Here is an 18,531-nt window from a genome sequence, read left to right on the forward strand (position 1 = left end):
TTGAGCTGCTGTGTATTCTTTAGAACCACCTGAGGATATTGTCTGCCTCTTTCTAAAGCCTCTAAACTCACAGGATGTTTATCTTTCTAACCAAAACCAGCATGCAAAACAGATACTGAAATAATGCCCATAATAAAGGGAAAATATATGGATTTTTTTTTCTTTTTTTTTAGCAAGAGTTGGTGACAGCAGGCTGTTCTTATGACCATCCTGGTTCATCTCGTCTACAGAATAAATATTTGAATGTTATTGTTACTCAGGAGTTAAAACAGCAAACATATAAAGTCTTCTTTCTCTGTGTGTTTTTCTGAATATCCCTCAGTTTTGCCCTGCAGCCTCTTCTGAAATAAGACTTTTCCCATTTGTACTCCCAACTGCAATTAATATTAGACACAATTTGAATAACTATATGTAATTGTTCTTTTCCATGCCTTACCTTGAAAAAAAATTCTTAAATCTTACTCTAAATTATTTGCAAAGAGGCCATGCTACTAATTTTTGGAAGTTAAGCTCATAAACTAACGAGCTTTTTTCTTCCACTGTCTACTAATTTTCCCTGAACTCTTCTTCACACAGGTGACTGGAGGCTAAGAGGGATAATGGTTAACTGGGAATCTTCCAACAAAATGTCTCTGCAGCAGAAAAAGGTAAATTTGTTTATATAAAATATTTTTGCAGTAATAAACACCTCATTTTTTCAGGAGGACTTTCCTACATTTAGGATGTACTTGTAGATAAGGAGCTTTAACCAACAGAGCAAAGTCTGTAAAATTTTGCCCTTACTCTCTTAGTTTTTTCATCTTTTATCTCAACACTTGCTTGTGAAGTCTTGTTGAAGTCTTAACCTATGTGAAATGTGTCTGGAGAAGCTTGCAACTTGTTTGAGAAAAGCAGCTATAGTTCATAACACTTGCAAGCTCCCTTTGCAGTCTGCGTGTCCCGTGTCCCACGTGTTTGTCTCTGAACTTTTGGGTTCTTCCGGTATAGCTTCCAGCACAGCTGGTGCAGCCCATATAACCTTTGCAAGAAAGAGTATGCTTGCAGGTTGACACTGGTGTTTGTATGAGATGACTTGAGAACAGTGTTTCTGGATGTGTAAAGGAAATTATAACCTTTACTGGAGGGTTCATGTAAGTTATAACTGATAACAGAAGATCCTACAGGGGGAAAGGACATTCTCCTTACCATTGGTCCTACATAGAAATCATCTGTCAAAGATGATGAAAAGGCTAAATCCTGTTCACTGTGAGCTAATTCATTGTGGCTTCTTACAGGAAAGAAGCTGGCCTAATCTACACCACGGTTAAATGTATGCAGATGAAACTATAAGGTCAAAATGATGCAAAAATAACAAACCAGAAGGTTCTAGAAAAGCAATGTTGGAAAAAAGTGACATCATATTTCTAATTTCTCTAAACTACCAGAGCTTAGAGAGAAACTGTTATATCTTCCTATTTCAGTGGAGAAGTAAATCTCACACACACCCCACTGAAAAAAAGCTAGGAAAAGGATTTTTCTTGTATTTTGAATGCAATTAATTATTACACATTCTATTTTTTATTGGAAACTTAAAACTTGAGGGTTATTCCCTATTTAATGCAAAATCAGAGTTTATGTCTGGGTAAACAGGGGTATTCTGCTATTATTCCTGTCTACCAGTAGATTTGCATAGTTCACTAAGTACTAATTAAACTCCCCAAAGCTGTCAACATTAACCCCTGAATGTGTGTTAGAAGAGCTATGGATAAAGTGCAGGCAAATAAGGAGAGCAACTCTAATAATCTTGCGGAGTGGAACAGTAGGCTGGATAATCTTTTGGATGCATTAGCATATACTTGTGATGTGAATGTAGAAGGCTGAGGAGTATAAAGCATGTGAAAGGGGCACTTTTGTTAAAATAGTGTGGGTGGTGTAGTAGGTGAAAAATTGTCCCTTGTAGTGATGTATTAAGATACAGTGAGGTGATTATTAAAATGCCAGCATAAACCTAAAAGACTTCTGATTTGAATTTCTGATGTTTCAAATATCTGATGTTTCAATTTTCTAACTCTCCTGAGAAGAGAAGCAAAGCCTGTGTTTATTTGATTGCACAGCATAATAAAAAATAAATTGTATTTAGAGGAGCAGTATTTGCAATCTTGATGTCTGATATTGGTCAAAAAGCCTTAGAAACAACTGATCTGACAGTTTTATTTCTTTTCAGAGTGTATCATGCAGCTCTCTAAACTGCTTGTAATATAATCGGAAAGCACTGACCCATAATCTACAAAAATAGCATAAATAATACATTCCAGTTTAGTGAATCTTGTACTGGAGACAAGCTCTAGCGATAATATATGAATTATCTTATTCTGTCCTCTCCATTACCCTGTCAGTAGATGTGGCAAGATACTACGGTTCTTCAAAGCTCCAAAGCACTATCTACAATATTATGGATATAGATGCCCGGCTCCTTAGTGTTTCAACTTCTAGCTCATTCACCAAACCAGTAAGTGTTCATCACATATTTTTTTTTAGATTTAAATAATCACAGAGCACAAAATTGACAGACCAGTGTGAAACAGCATTTGTGAAGATACAGAAGTTTTCTGATGATCTGTCTTCATCATTCTGTTACTTGTTCCATTCAAGGAAGAGCTGTTGTTAATGAAAGCTGTTGGAATAGAACAACTCCATATAGAGAAGGGTGAGAAGCCTACTTTCTGACAGTCATTCGGTTTTCTTCTTGCTTCTTGTTTTAGTACAATTCAGATTTCAGGATGACTTTTGCAAGACTAATATTTTCCTATAAATGTGTGCAAGTGTAATGAAAAATGTAGCAAAAATCAAACAAAATCCATATATAATAAGCCAGTTATTACCTCCACTAACACTGTATCATGAAAATATAATTTCAGAATAAGAAAGCTCTGCAAAGTATTACTGATCTTCCATACCCAAAATACTTTATTTCAAATGTCTTGCCCTCACCACCCACCCCCCCGTGCACTGAAATATGCAAGGTACAACATTAAATTTATCATACTTCTGCACAAAGTATGTTTGGCCTGGAAAAACTTGTCATTCCTGGGTGAGATAACTAATTATTTAAAAAGTTGAGATACTCTCACAAAGCTTTGAAGTGGTAAAAAAACATGACTTTTTTCACTTTTAACCAAAAAATTAATAAAACTTTCAAAGATATACAGAACAGTAATTAATTATGGTGCCTCTGGGTTTTAAAAATACTGTAATTTTCTAATTACAGAGCTTCCAAAGTCTGATTTGCTCTCAGATACATGCATATAACATTACTAAGGTTAAGAGAGGTAATACGTAACTTCAGGAGAGGGAAAATATATCCTAAAAGACTTTCATGTTGTACACATAACAGATCATAATGTATAATAGAATCTAAAATACATTAATTTTTATCATAGATATTGGAATTAAATATTACATACTCTCTGTCTAGACTTTGGAAAAAGCTCTAGCAAATATAACTGAGGAAGGAAAAAGGAAGAGACAAGGAGGGTTAAAATGTAATCATCCATCTTAAATATTTCAAAGTTTCAAAGTTTCCCTGGTGCTGTATTGTTGTAATTGCTGAAATAAGGCCACCTGTTCGTCAAGTCCATTCTGCTTTTTCTCACACTTGCTACAGGTGCCACGTTCACAATTAATTGCTCTGGGCAATTGTGGGAAGGTGACAGAAGGCCAAAAAAAATCTGAGGATTATTCAGAGCTTCTGTTTTGAAAGCCACCATATTTTTTTTTCTTCTTTTGTGGCAAGAAGGATTATGTATTTTGACTGAAAAAAAGGAAAGGGGCAACTAGTTCATATAACAGTTTTTGTAGCTTTAAGTGATCTCTGATGGATCATTTAAATTTTAACTGGAAAAAAGTTACATCTAATCTCCTTCCAATTTGTGATCGTTCATAGCCTAATTACTTAATTTGGTAAGATGGCATTAATGAAAAAAACAGACATTCTTTTTTTTATAACTATATCCTAATCTTTTTTAAGTATTTTGTCTGCAGTGTTGTTCGCTAATCCTATGTAGTTGAAAACTATGCAAAATTATTCCCAGATTTCAATTTATTTTAGTAACTATATATAGGATCTACTTACAGACTCATGCAGTATTTTTTTGTGTCCTGACCTTGACAATATGTATATGATTTACTGAAATACAAAGTAAAAATAATTAAAAATAATGGTTCTACTCTTAAAGGTTAAGATTACTATTAAAAATGATACGCTGAGTTCTAGTTGATAATATCAAATTATGTTCATTGCAGTAATTAATAAACTTTAAGACAATTGATTAAACTTATTAGTCTGTAGCAGTACTGTGTACAGAGTATAGAGTTATCTAGTTATATAGTGTACAATGTTTCTGTTGTTATAAAAGAGGATTTGGAACAAGGAACTGTTTATTGGAAGTAACCAAGATTATTTCTTTTTCTCTTTCTGAGACTCCAAATGATATTTCAAACCAATTGACGTGATCCAAGAAGGTAGGTAGAGCGTTTCAAGGTTTGGCGTTAGAACATGTACCTTTTCAGCACCTGCCCATCAGTAAGAAATACTAAAGTACGTGTCAGATACTGAGGTTCCTTTCACAAGGCATGAGTAGCATAAATGTCGTGAATTGGGAACCAAAAGCAGGCACTAGGAAAGCTATGAACTGTGGAAAATCTCAGCTTCTTCTGAAGACCTTAAAACTGGTAGGAGACATGACACCTCCTGCAGAACTGGAGGGGACCCTTGTATGTGCGGGATCTTGGTGTATCTAGACCTCAGACTATACTAATATCCCTTATCTGAGTAGTGGTGAACAAGACTATATGGATGTAGGTGGGGAGACAGTAGCTCGGAACCTGGTTTAGATGATATGCTAACTGCTTCTGTGGAGTCATGGAAGTGTTCTACAAAAGTGCGTATTTGATGAAGCTCCTTCAATGTACAGGGAGAACAGCTTTTAATTCAGGAATCCCAGCTAAATTCAGGCATAAATTAGTTAGATGCACAAAAACAATGCTGTAGGCGTCCTACTTCACAATGTAGGGTTTAAAAACGTGAATGATGCATCATGATCTTCTCCATATGATACTTTGTTTCTCTGGTGACTCCAGCCATTTTGAAGCTTTTTAAGGAATCTGTCAAGAGAAGTCTAAGAAACCCAACTATGGTACTTAATTAAAAGATGTTTGCTGAATTTGGTGTTTTGTTAAATGTTTATGTGCAGCTCACATTTCATCAGGATCGCAGCCTGTGGTAGATACTCACAGGAGTAGTTGCATTTTTAAAGTTTATAAACAGCTGACACCTCTGTGATACACATACCGCTAATTACCCAGTGGAGAATGGATGTTTCTAACTTCACTATAAATGAATGAAACTGCTTTGCTGTTAATCGAAATGTTCGTGATCTGCTTCTTAAATTTGGAAGACACTTATCCAGTCATGCTTGATTTGATTCACTGCTGCGTTTCAGGTGAGGAACTGCAGTGTATGAAGTTCTATAAACTGAAAAAGTGAGCAAGAACCACTAAGGAAATCAGATGTGTTCAATGAAAAATGTTCATTTATTGTTCATTAGCAGAGGTAAAACTCATTGTTACATGAGCTGGTCCAACTTGTAACAAAGCTGTCTATCATATATCCTTCTCTGATTCTCTTAGAAGTTGATTTTTGTTAGTGTGTTGTCTCAGTACATTAGTCCAAGTGAAATGCCACAGGATAGAGATAATATCCGATTACTTGTTTGGCTGAAAATAATTTCTGTTAAAGTTGGAATAAAAGGCATAAAAAATACCGCATCATCTTTAATAAATCTTAAAATATTACAAGGAATCTTGGAATGCTATGAACCAGCTTTTAATGTGTGCTTCTCCATTAAGGCAGAAAATTGCACTGGGGAAAAAAATACCCAACCTGTTTCTGCTCCATTGCAACACTTTCACAGATGATGCTTTGCTTTGAATTTGCATTGGAAAAAATTTAACATTACAAACACTTTCAGTCTATATGAATTCTGATACAGTATGCTAATTAAAAGTCAGTTTGGTTACATATGTATATATGTTCAAGAGAAGTCTGATATCTTTATAAATTACTATTCTCAGATGTTTCTGCTTCTTACCAACATCACTGATTTCTTTGCATATCATTCAAGGAGCACAAGTGTAATCTTTAGACTGTAAGAATAGGGGAAAATTACTTTTTTTTCCTCCTTCCCTATTACAATCACCATCATAACAGTTTCCTGGTTTACCAATCCTATTGTTACAGTCTCTGTCACAGAAATAAGAATGGAATTTTAATGCCAGTGCAGGCTGTGAAATGGTAAATGGCTGTGCAACTGAGTTACTGGAATGTGATATATTAGGTCCGGAATGCACTTATGGGTTCTCCAACCTATAACAGAAAAGAATGGCAATCAAACCAGCAATACTGAATAGGGCAGAATGAGAGATTTGATTATTGGTAGTGGGAAGCTAAGACATTCATTTTTGGGATGGGAAGATTGCCTTGAACTCTTCCTCTTCTGTCTTCCCCCTGTCAATTATATTGTGCAAGCTAATGTATTTACCAACAGGCCTCCTTAGGAATGGTAGCAGTAACCATGTTATTGGAACTCAAGAAACAACAGCTAAAACCAAAAATAAATTCATATCCTGTGTGCCCTTTTCAGTTATAGTACTGAATGGATTTGACCCATAAAATGAATTAAGCTAGTGCATTCATATCATTCCCTGACCTGTTCTCAGTAACATCTGAATCATTTTGTTCTGTATTTTACCACTTGCAGTATGTTGGGAGATATCTTCAATTAGCTATCATTGCTAATTGAATACTTATGGTCAGTTACTACTCAATTATATATATGTAATCACAATAATGGGGGTTATTTGGGTTATTAGGGTTACTTCAGTTTTACAGAATTATAATCCAGATATGAATTTGACTGTTTAGTGGAATCATATTCTTACTCAGTGGGTAACACTCATTGATTTTTATGAAAGTATCATTTTTTTTCCAGGTGCCATAGGCAATTGCTTCATCTAATTTTATGTGTTTAAACAGTTGAAAAAGTTCCGCAAGCGTTCCTTGCCTTGTACTTGTCTGTTCTACATTTTGTTTAATGCTGTTCCTCCAGTTTACACCATGGCATTGTTTCAGAGTGTTTCATATAATATTGCCTTGTCTTAGATATTCTGAATGGTTTTATACTGTCAGCAGTTGTTCTTCCTCAGATTTTCTGTCTTCCCGATCTTTTTCCTGTCTTTGAAGGGTATACTTTATTAACTGACCATTTTGAAACACCTCAACAGAGCAACATCCTATAATCTTAATCTTTAAGAACAAATTTCACTTTGCCTGCCCGGGCCCAGTTTTCCATATTTTGGATATTTAAAAGAATTACTGCCAAAGCACTATTGATATTATTTGTACGGTATTATTGGCATCAGTCATGTAACTGTCACAAGGACAACGATCATGGCAAATGTGCTATTTTTCCAGCACTGGCAAAGGAAAGGAAAAAGTCTGCACTTAGAGGAGTCCTATGAGATGAGTTATCTGTGGATGAACCCTCTGTGATTTCCCCATCCTAATCTCAGGTGAAGATTAAAAAAAATGAATGACACTTCTGCTGTGCAATTCAGTACTTCAGTGAAGGTGATTTGACAGCCATCTCTATGAAGGAGCAGATGGTGGAAGAATACTCTGAGGTGGAGTCTTTTCTTTCCTTCCAGTAGATTCTTTCATTCCAGTGAATAATTGATGCAGAGGGGAAATTCATAGCATAAACTGCTTACTAGAAGCATCAAAATTGTTTGAGAGGAAGACAAAGTTTATTATTTTTGGAGGGGGTTGAATACTATTAGAAGTTGTCTGTTATCAGCCATTTTAAGGAACATTTGGGCAAACGAGTAAAAGCTACTGATGTTTATGGTTGTGTGGTCTGTTATGTTGAAACTCTTACTGTCAGTAAAAGGTGACATCCCACATATATACATGTATCTATATGTGGAACTCAGAGTTTATTGTCTGTCCACATAATGCTTTAACGTTTATTAACAGTGCAGGGGAGGCAATGGCCACTGGCCCATTATCACAGCTAAATCTGCCTGGGGCCATGGCAAGTCCAGCCCAGCCCTGGGACCTGGCACTTTTGGGTCAGGCATCACAAAGCCTGTGGCCATCTGCTAGGAATGGCAAAAATTGTATTCACAGGGCTACGCCTCACATGAGACTGTGCCAGACTGACTAGTTCTATGGTTTGGAGCAGCGTCACCACACAGAGAAGGGAATCAGACTCCAGCATTAGGGAAACTAATCAGGTAAATGTGTTTAGAGCTTTTTATTTTTTTCCTTAACAGTTTGGTTTTGTTCCAAACCAAAAGAGATGATAGGAAAAGTTATACTTCTGTCTAGTTTCTCTTTTATGTCTCCTTCTCCTACCTCATCCTCATGTGATGCTTCAAAATAGAATATTGAGACCTGAGAAAGGGTTTTGTTTCAATCTCTGAGGCGTCAGCAGTAGTGTTAGGAAAGCAGTAGGCAAGTGGGTGAGCCAGGGCTGCCCCCTCTGATGAATAGATGTCAAGACAGGGGCCAAGGGAGATGCTCCAGCATGGCCAAGAGAAGGTGTGGTGCTGGATTCTGCACTGATCAAGAGACACCTGGTTTGTGAGATTCATACACGGCAGCTGGGGGATGTACTGAAACAAGGACCTTTCTGTCTGGACACTGGAATAGACTGCTTTTAGACAGCTGGGGTTACATCATTTATGCTCTAAATTTATATAACACTCCCAACTGAGTATTTTAATGGTACCACATACCTCTGTAATTACTCAGCCAAATTTGGGAACTCTAACATTTAAAATACAATGCAAGTTTTTATTTAAAACTTTAGTAGTATTCTTTTTTCTGTGTATCTTTATAATACTAAGGACAGGCCTTTTTTCAAAAGAAACATTTTTATGCAGTAAGCTACAAACCATAAAACTTTAGTAAGCTATATTAATTAGTTAGAACATGAAAGAATGATCAAATTATTCTCTAAAATGAAAATATATGGAAATTATATGCAATGATGAGTTAAAACAGAAACTATACAAAATCTACTGCTCTAAATTAAATGGATTTGATGAAACAGAATCACTAGGTGCCTAGGTCATTTTGAGAGTGGAAAAAAGAAAGATATTTTCTGGATTACTTAAATGAAGATGACTGAAAAACATTCTATGTCTGAACAAGGGGAAAAAAATCTTCTTTGGCAATGAAGCAGCAAATCAGATAAACATTCAGTTGTCTCGAATGTTGATGTATGGTTTCCCATGGTACCAAAAGGATATATTTGGGTGTATATTTAGTTCTTACCATTATTGTTGATGATTGGTATCAGATGTAAGATACCATTTTTGTTCAGTGTACAAATATATGATACTTTTAAGGCTAATAAATAAAAAGAAGCAAACTGTAAGATGAATATGTGAAACTTCATTTCAGGAAAAAGAGCAAATCACTGAATATAATAGCAAAGGTGTTCTTACCATCTTTCATGTGTCTGAGTTTGGAGCAGTGTTTTATAGCTGGAGAAAAGAAAGTCTCTCAACTTTTAACTAGCTCTTTAAGGTTTTGGGCTTTTGGGGTTTTTTTGGCATCCACCTTGAAAGACTTTTTTTAGTTTTGCCCTTGTCCACATTGAATTGCCAGTGAATTTTCTGCCTTGTTATACAAAGTGTTTTTTAAAATGCTCAAAAATGGGATGGCCTTTTAAAGTGTACATCCTGCTGCTTTCTGAGGAGGAGGGTAAAGTTTCGTTCTTAATACCTCTGAAATTCAGTTGGAGCCACTGCTTTTTGCAATGTTCCAGCAAGCATGGGGCACTGCTGTGTACCCATTAGTTCTGAACAGCTGCAAGTTACTACCAATCAGAACTGTACTGCCATTTTTTTAATGCTAAGCTGATGTTTTTTCAGTCCATTTCTGTATAGTTCTACCCTTTAAGCTGCAGTTAGATCTCATTTTAAGCAAATGTCATGACCTGTGATGCCACAGTGTTGTTAAGATATGCAGATATTGACTTTTTAATTGAGATCACTTTATCGATGTTAAAATATTTATACGTGTTTGATTATTCATTTATCCTCCTGTAGCGGGTCTTGTTTAGGCAAAGCTGTACATATTTAATTATTTCAAGTTTGCTTGATGAATCAGTCCCTCCAAACTGGTAATTAATTTAGATGGCATTCTCTGAACTCCGAACTCCTTGCAATATATCATCTTTTTGCTGCTGCACTGCACAGGAAAGTGGAGTTTTGGCAATGCCACATAAACAGAAACCATTAATCATCTCCATGTGATGCCTGTGTATATGCACCCAAATCTAACAGTAGCTTTACGGCATCCAGTAGCGTAGAGTAAATGTTAGAAACAAAAGGGTCAAACTCAACTGAAATCTACAGTATTTTGTCAAAAAATAATTAGTCCTGTTTCCTAAAGGAATGACCCTTAAAAATGTGAGGCTCTGCTGACTGGTTGCAATCTTACCTAAAAAGGGTAGTGGTCTGAAGGATACTGAGTTTCCAAAAGGTTTGTTAAAAGTGTGCCTTGATTCAGGCTAAGCTGTGATCTCAGTTCCTGCACATATAAGAGTATCTGTCTGTATGAAAGGAAGAGACTGTGAGAATCCCATCAACAGGAAAAAAACAAACCCCTTTAATTCAATTAGCATCTTACAGAAGAAGAATCCAGCTGGGAGACACAGATCTATGCGAATTAGAGGAATACACCTGGATCTTTATAGATCAAGTCCATCTCCCTGTCCCAAAGCAGGATGATTTAAATCAGTGGATTGTTTGGGGTTTTTTTTCTGTCAGATATTTGTTTAACCTGCTACACCTTTAAAATACCTTCAAGAATAGAAACGTTAGTGTTCTCTCAGTGCTTCACTATTTCTCAAACGTCAAAAACTTTTAACTCTCAGTCACCGTTACTTCTGTTGCTTATAGATGTACTCTGATAAGCATTTTGGTAATTTTATCTTCCTGTCAGTCAGTCACCAGTACAAGGAAGACAACATTTTTTTCCCACTATGAACCTCTAATGGACCGAGTCATCTAATCTTTTCAGATTTCTTCATGTGAACAAAAGCTAGCAGAACACTACAGATAAAAGGGGTACAGAAGAAACTTTCGCTTCTATAATAGCTATCTCCATGAAAATAAAGAAGCCATTTTACAGTTACAAGTGGATGCTAGATTCAGTGACCTGCAAAGGAGTGAAATAGAATCAGGGGGTATCAGTTCTCTTTTCACAAGCCTTTCTTCTCAGTCTGATGAGGAAATGAATTGGAAATGCAAGGAGACAGAGCATGCAGTTTTCTGTACAGTATTGTATCCTGTGACGTACCAGTAAATATGCTCACCCTCAGATTTTTGTGGTCTACAAAAAAATGAGAACATTTTCTGGAAAGGGTTTTTCTGTGTTCAAAAAATGTTGGTTTATTGATGCATTTTTCTGTTTACTGATTATATTACAATACCATTGAAAACTCTCACCTGAGCTTTGAATTGTATTTGGTACAGTGTATATGTATATATATTATTGTATATATATTTATGTATCTATTAATAAAGCATAAGCTACTTCTTTCTCTGCAGAATATGCAGCCAAGGAGTGCCTTTTTATTGTGAACATTTGAGTCACGAACAGAACTTGCAATCTCCTCTTGCTGTACAGGCCATCAACAGACATACAGGCATACAGGAAATACTGTTGCCATTTTATACACAGTGAACTGAAGATGCCAAATGCTTTGCCATAAAAACAACGATGAGAAGACTCAAACATTTTATTTTTTTTTTTAATACTGCAATGAAGTACTTTTAGCACAAGATTACTCTTTTTGCATTTATGGAATCTATGTAAAGACACAAAGAAATGCGTTATTACTTTGTTTACCATTTCCATCCACGTATGAGTCTTGTTACAAATTAGACAAGAAATAAATAAAGCTACTGTTTTGCAGTCAGCTTACCTGGCACTTTTATTGTGACACCGTGCCAATTGTACTTTGAATAATTTTCCAGCTGTTTCATATTTTTGTCTCTTTACAGTCAAGGAGAGGGAAATCATACTGACAGACTTACCAGCTGTTCTTGGTGTTATCTTGACTGGTTATAATGCTCAGTAGGGGATATTGTTTCTTCATGAATTATGAAACTCTAATACAGTTCATTGTATTGTGAGATTTTATAAAATCTGCCAGGTGGCTGTTCTGTTCTTGTCTTAGAGCTTTGGTTATCTTTCTAAGAACTCATAAGTGTCTAAATGTGTCTAGACTTCAGGAAATAAAACCACATAGCCTTATCATTGGGATAATCTTTACAAACATTGCACGATCTCTTGTGACCCATAAACTTGCATACTGTAAAATAATGCTTTATTGTTCGTTCTCAGTGCAGGTTTCCTTGCAGTTATACTTTGAAAGTGAGGTTTCATTTCATATGTATGTGACTGACTGCCTGCACAGATGAATGTGCGTGAATAGCAAAGCCACAGAATGAATTAAATAACATTTATCATGTACTTTCAATTGATTTGCTTCCAATTTGCCCATTAATCCATTTCAAGAGGTACCTCTGAGAGTCTTTTTAAAACTACATATTAATGTGCGGATTTCTTATGGATGTGAGGCATACTGTAACTGCATTTACATTCAGATGGGTGACTGAGGACTAGAAAAAGTGGTAGTGAAGAGGGCTGCGTCATGATTTTCCAGAGAGATGTTTTCAGGCATTGATAATGTACCTGTGTATTTTGGGAAGTAAAAGAGAAAAAAACAGTATGAACCTTTCTGGGATCAATAGCAATTTTAATATTAAAACATCTGGCACGGAGACCCAAACTCACAGCAACAACAAAACCTGAGGCATGCTGGAGGAGCTTGTACAGCAATTGCCTTGAAAAGCATTTATAACTGATTTAATTATATTGCCCTCTGCTGGGATTACAAAAGATTGCAGCCTGATGCTTTAAACGTGGAGAAAAAATATCCGTCTGGAAGAAGACTCATGACCTAGAATTAAGTTGTTATACATGGCTCAGAAGAATATTTCTGGTTTTGGAAACCAAAGAGGGGCTTGGGGTTTCTTCTGCCCAACAAGGGGGGTATTCGTTTCCTTAGAGAAAAATCTGTATAGTTGGAGAGAGTTCCAAAGTTAAACTTGCCATGAATATGGACTTTACAGTGTATTCTTGGAACTATGGGAACAGAAAGAAGAACAATCCTTGAGTTATGTAGGCAGGTGAGTTTATGGCTGATGAAAGAACAGTTGTGTGAAATTGTGAGGAAGAAATCTGTCGGGGTCCTGTGCCATAGAGCTTTTTTTTCAGTTCGCATTCAAAATGAATCCACACTTTTTGGGGGGAAAAAAAAAAAAAAGAAAAAGTTTTGTCCCCACTGAAATGTATTGGGATTTTTTTCATTATTGTCCAGGATCTCACTCAGATCATTTTTCCCATTAAAGCTTCATGTCGTTATTCAATGCGTATTTCATGCTACTGAAGTCAATGGAAGAAATGTATCCTGCTTATATGTATTCATATCTTAAAACAAGTCAGGAGTTTAAATGTTTGGCTGATCTTGTATCCATAGTAAAATCTTCAAAAATTCCCCAGTCATATTTAGGTGCCTAAATTCTGTTGCCATCACATTGGCTAGATGGCTCTGAAGGCACAAACGTCAACTGATAGGGAACCCAAGGCCCAAGAAAATGGAATGGAAGGAGGGTTGTCTGAATCTGCATGGGACACTGTGTACCAGTGGCATTTCCTTTGTCTTTACACCATCATCTATTTTACATTCCTAGAAAGTACTCAGGCTCAGAGCAAGGCCAAATAAACTCTATCAGCTCTTTGACAGCATAATTGCTTACCTACTGTCTTCTATGTGTTCCTCAATTCACTGGCTTCAAAGGAAATATCACAGGCAGCGTAATAAAATGAATCTGAGTAGTGAATGGGGCCATCGTGTATCATAATTCTGACAGCCAGTTTCTCACAGTAATTCTATATGCGATCCATACACTGTGAATTAAATTCTGATCCTACTGGTGCTTATGGGAGTTTACCACTGTCTTCTGTAGTTTCCCTCAGAGCTGAAGCAAACAGCAGAAAAAGTGAGCTGAAAGGTAGTTTCTCAGTAGCCAGTGACCAAAGAGACCATACGTTAGAAAAACTCAACTTGCTGAGTATTTATTTGTCTTTCTAGAACCTGTAGTAGTACAACAGCTGATGTTACAGCCAAGCTGAAGCTTTTGCAGTTTTCTTGTGTATCAATTTTAGCGAAAAAAATCATTTGAGTTTAGCACAAGCAACGTTAAAGTAACTGGCTGTATGTGGGAAATTTAATTGCACCAAACAACCAAGGAAAACATCAGAGACTTGAGAAAAGATGAACAGGAAGAGAGCACTTGGAACAAAGCAAATGGAGTTTGTCATATGTTCTGTACCAAGCAAGACTCGGTGATACAGAGCAGCAAAAATGCATAATGAAAGTGGTCAGCAAACGAACAGGTAGTTTCCATGACCCTGAGGCTGCTTACTCCTGTTGTCACAGCTTTGGTTGACTGAGTTTTATTTTTAACCTAAAACATCAGTCAGGAAATAAGAGTCAGAAACGTACCAAGATGCCAACTTTATTGATGTAGTTCTGACATGGACAGATTGACCTAATGTGTTGGTTAAAGAAAGTTTTGCATGCAGTTTTGAAAGTACTTGATTACTGTATAGTTGAGTTCACTGATTCTTACATGCTGGAATAATTCCTAGAAGAAAACTTTCTTTCCATCTAAAGAATCGGAGAATGTGTGAATTATTCATGGCAGCAAGTTGAAGATCAGGTTCATTTTGTGTAAAAGATTAAAGATTAGGTCAGGACTCCTTGGTCCTGTAAGATGCACTGGCAGTAGTTTTATTCCAGTCATTTCATTCATGGTTTTCATGTTCTCCTTTAACAAGGTCATCCACACTTTGAAAATCATAAGAAAAAACCTGAAGTGCTGGTTCTTAAGAACTAAGCTGGTAACCCAAGCTAGTTCTTTTATTTATTCTTTTCCACAAATAAGTCACCTGAACATTTCTAAGTGAACAAATCTTTTTAACTATTCTTTCTTCCTAAGAATATTTGGCTGTCCTGTACTTCCATTCATGCTTGCTTTGTTTTCTAAACACCATGTAACTATTGAAAGTCAAAAACGTTTTGAGTAAATCTGCTTGGTTATTATTTGGTAGCTTTCAATTCTAGGACCATTCCTGAGAAGCAAGAAAAAGATAACTAGAAAAGCTCAAGGGTTTTCATGTGCTTGAATTTGTCATAGAGGGAGCCATGCTTCTGGAAAATGTGCAGGGAGTTTGCACATTGAGAAGCTGAAACCCACTCTTCTTGTTTTACCTATTTTCCTCCCATCTCCCTGTGGAGCATTATTGTTTTGGTTTGCTTTCTGGATTATGAAGACCTCTCTTTGGTAACTGCTATCCCATTTCTCACCAGTAAGGGTAAGCTGCTACTTTTAAGTCTCTCCCTTCCCAGAGGAAATAATTTACATGCTTGATTCTGCTCATCTTGGATGGAGCACTGAACTCTGCTTTTTATGACTGAGTGAATGAAGTAGGAGTTGAGGAGGACTCACCTGTATTTTTAAGGAAGCTCTACTGATACTGGTTTTATCTTAGCATTTCATAAAGCATATTTTGATTGCTGTGATATCACTGTCAGTAAAAGAGTGTTAATATGCCATACCTATTTATGTAATGTGTCAAAACTGGAAATGTATTTTGAAAGTTTTTCAAATACCTCTGCCATTAGAACAATGTAAAAAGACACATTACAAAATTTACTGTAGTGAGCTGTTCATAGAAACATAGAGGATTCTTGCAGAATTGTGATTTGAGACAAAAATACAGAACTATTTCAATATCCCTGGTTATATAGCTGGAGATTTTCACAGGCATCTTGTCTTCTAAAATGGGGACAGTGCAGAAACAAAAGGATGTATTCTTTCTCTGCTGCTTGAGTAAGCAGTGAGAAGCTACTGGAAATAAACTGGTGTGTAAAAGAACTCTGACCTCAACTGACTAACAGATGATGTAACTTCAATTCTGTGTTCTCACTTTTTAAAAAAAAAAAAAAAAAAAAAAAGCTTTTTGTTTTACACTAAATGTTTCTATTTACTTTGAGAATGTGGAAGATAAAGTATTTAGAGAAGTGTATGTTTGGTGTGATATATAATAAAATCCTATTCTTCCTTCCTTCAATTCTTTAGGATGTTGTGGTTGGGGCAAAATTCTGAAAATCCTGTTTTCACTTTTGAAGTAAGCTTTCAGCTGTTGACTGATAGAATGATAGAACAGTATTCAGTATACTTAATAAAATACTAAACTTAATTTTTGTAATTCATTTTTGGTTTGGAAAATGAGTGTAGACCTGTTCATCAGTGTCTTTTACTTCAGTAGTCTTACAATGATATGAAGGATTTATATGGATAAGTACATTCATATGTGTCTTTTATTTTTTAAAAAACTCCCCGCACTTAGTATTAAAATGTCTTGAGTAAAGCACTGCATAATATATCTACGCAGAGTTGAAGAACTCTCCAATGATTTCCAGCATCAAAGGTCACTTTTTCTTCTGATAGCCTAGTAACCTTTACATTAATTTTCTGTTTTATGGATTTTCATAAATTATTTAGTTGTATGCTTAACTACCAAGAGCAAAGTTAATATAAAATACTAGTTTTTGTAAAATAGGACTTTATTTGTAGGGACTAACAAAGGTGGTTTGGGAATCGTCTGCTACTTATATTCCCAGAAGATAAAAATGGCACCTTTTTATTTGTCACGTACCAATACAGAGCATCCGTCCAATGGTATTTTTAAACAGTATGGAATAATGAATAAACAGTAAAATACATGATTATAAACAAGAATGAAAACAAGGTAATTGATCTTCACTATGTCTCTTAGGACACTGAGCTTGACTAAGAGAAGAAAAAATGGCAAATCCAATAATTATTTAAGATGCTGAAGAGAATAAACTACATGAATGCCAATTAGTGCATGGTTTAGCTATGCTACTAGGTGGATGAGATGAAGGTGTGCATTTGTCAGCATTATTGTCCTTGGGATCTGAATTTTTTTTCAGCAGTTTTAAGTAGCTGTTTTACAAGTGATGCACTAATTTTGCAATAGTTTGAACAGTCTAACAGAAGTTGTGTAGGCACAGCTGAGAGGAAAATTTGGTAGTTTTTTCATATGCTTGAGAATAATCTTTTCTTCATCTGATGGGTATGTATTGTGGTCCATAGTTACTTCACGATACCAGGAATCATCTTCTTGTATCTCAACTTGATTCCAAACTCACTGAAGTCAGTAATAAACTTTCCATACAGTTGAAAAATACTTGATTTATAATCTGTTTCTAGGATATAGTTCTTATTCATTTATTTGTAGGGGAAAAAAGTTACATTGTTATTGTTTATAATATATAGGAGAGGAATGTGATTATTTTACGAAAACCTGGAATTTAATTGGAGATATTTCGGTCATATTTTTCTGCCACAAGTGAGGTAATTCCTGGTTTTCATCAGTGTAAATAAGTGGGAAATAAGATTCAATGCTTTTCTCTGTCATAAAAATGTTATGACTGTAGATTATACATGTCTTAGAGATGTACCGAAAGACAGCTGAATGGCCTTCAATGCAAGGTCTAGGCAGCAAACTTAAGTCTACAGTTGGTTGGACATATTTCGGCAGAAGGGAATTGTGGCTGAAAAATGTTTCACCAAAATAATTTGCTTCCTTTTTTCTTCTTCTTTATTGTCAATTTGTAAAAATGAGTGTTTTGCAACAGCTTTCCCTGGAAAGCTTTTTTAATCCAACATATGATTTCTCATCTGAATGGAAAAAATGATCCACCCAAAATCAGAGAGGCACTTGAGACTCTTGCACTTGCATCCAAGATAAGGAACCTAGCCACTAGACACTTGGCTAATCTGATCTAACACACTAATGAAATTTTTGAGAGATCATGACTTTTCCAGATGCAGAATAGAAACACTGACCTAATTTCTTTTTTTTCACTCCCCTCCCAGGTGGTGATGAAACCACTTACCATACCAGTCTTCTAAGGACATTCTGAAAACAGGGTAGAAAACATAAAACTCAAAACACTAGAAGAACTGCTTCCCTGATTCACCTGTACATTCGGTTTTCAGTGATAAAATGATCTTTCATTAAAAGAAATACTTAGTAAAGGCCTCCTCCCCCCCCCCCCCCCCCCAAAAAAAAGGGGGACATTTCTTGAAGGCAACAGAAGGAACTGCACACAGGACCATTTTTTTGACAGAAATCAAAAAGACCACATGCTAATGAGTTCTTTTCTCTGAAAAAGAGCTCATTACTGTTCATTTTCCTCTGTTTTTAATCTGTTCTTCAAGTATGTGTCGTCTTTAAAAATTTCAAAAGGCATT

General features: G+C 35.9%; 1 long non-coding RNA gene across 1 annotated transcript in view; it reads left to right on the plus strand.

Annotated features, from left to right (window-relative positions):
* The window catches only part of LOC141942220 (uncharacterized), a 257,563-nt gene that overhangs the window by 232,910 nt on the left and 6,122 nt on the right, over positions 1 to 18,531 (plus strand). Inside the window, exons 3-5 of the long non-coding RNA XR_012628568.1 lie at positions 577 to 647; positions 2,376 to 2,488; positions 4,459 to 4,500. This is a non-coding gene — a long non-coding RNA (uncharacterized LOC141942220). The remainder of the gene's footprint in view (positions 1 to 576; positions 648 to 2,375; positions 2,489 to 4,458; positions 4,501 to 18,531) is intronic.

This window comes from Strix uralensis, chromosome 4 (assembly GCF_047716275.1).
Source record: "Strix uralensis isolate ZFMK-TIS-50842 chromosome 4, bStrUra1, whole genome shotgun sequence".
Taxonomy (NCBI): Eukaryota; Metazoa; Chordata; class Aves; order Strigiformes; family Strigidae; genus Strix; species Strix uralensis.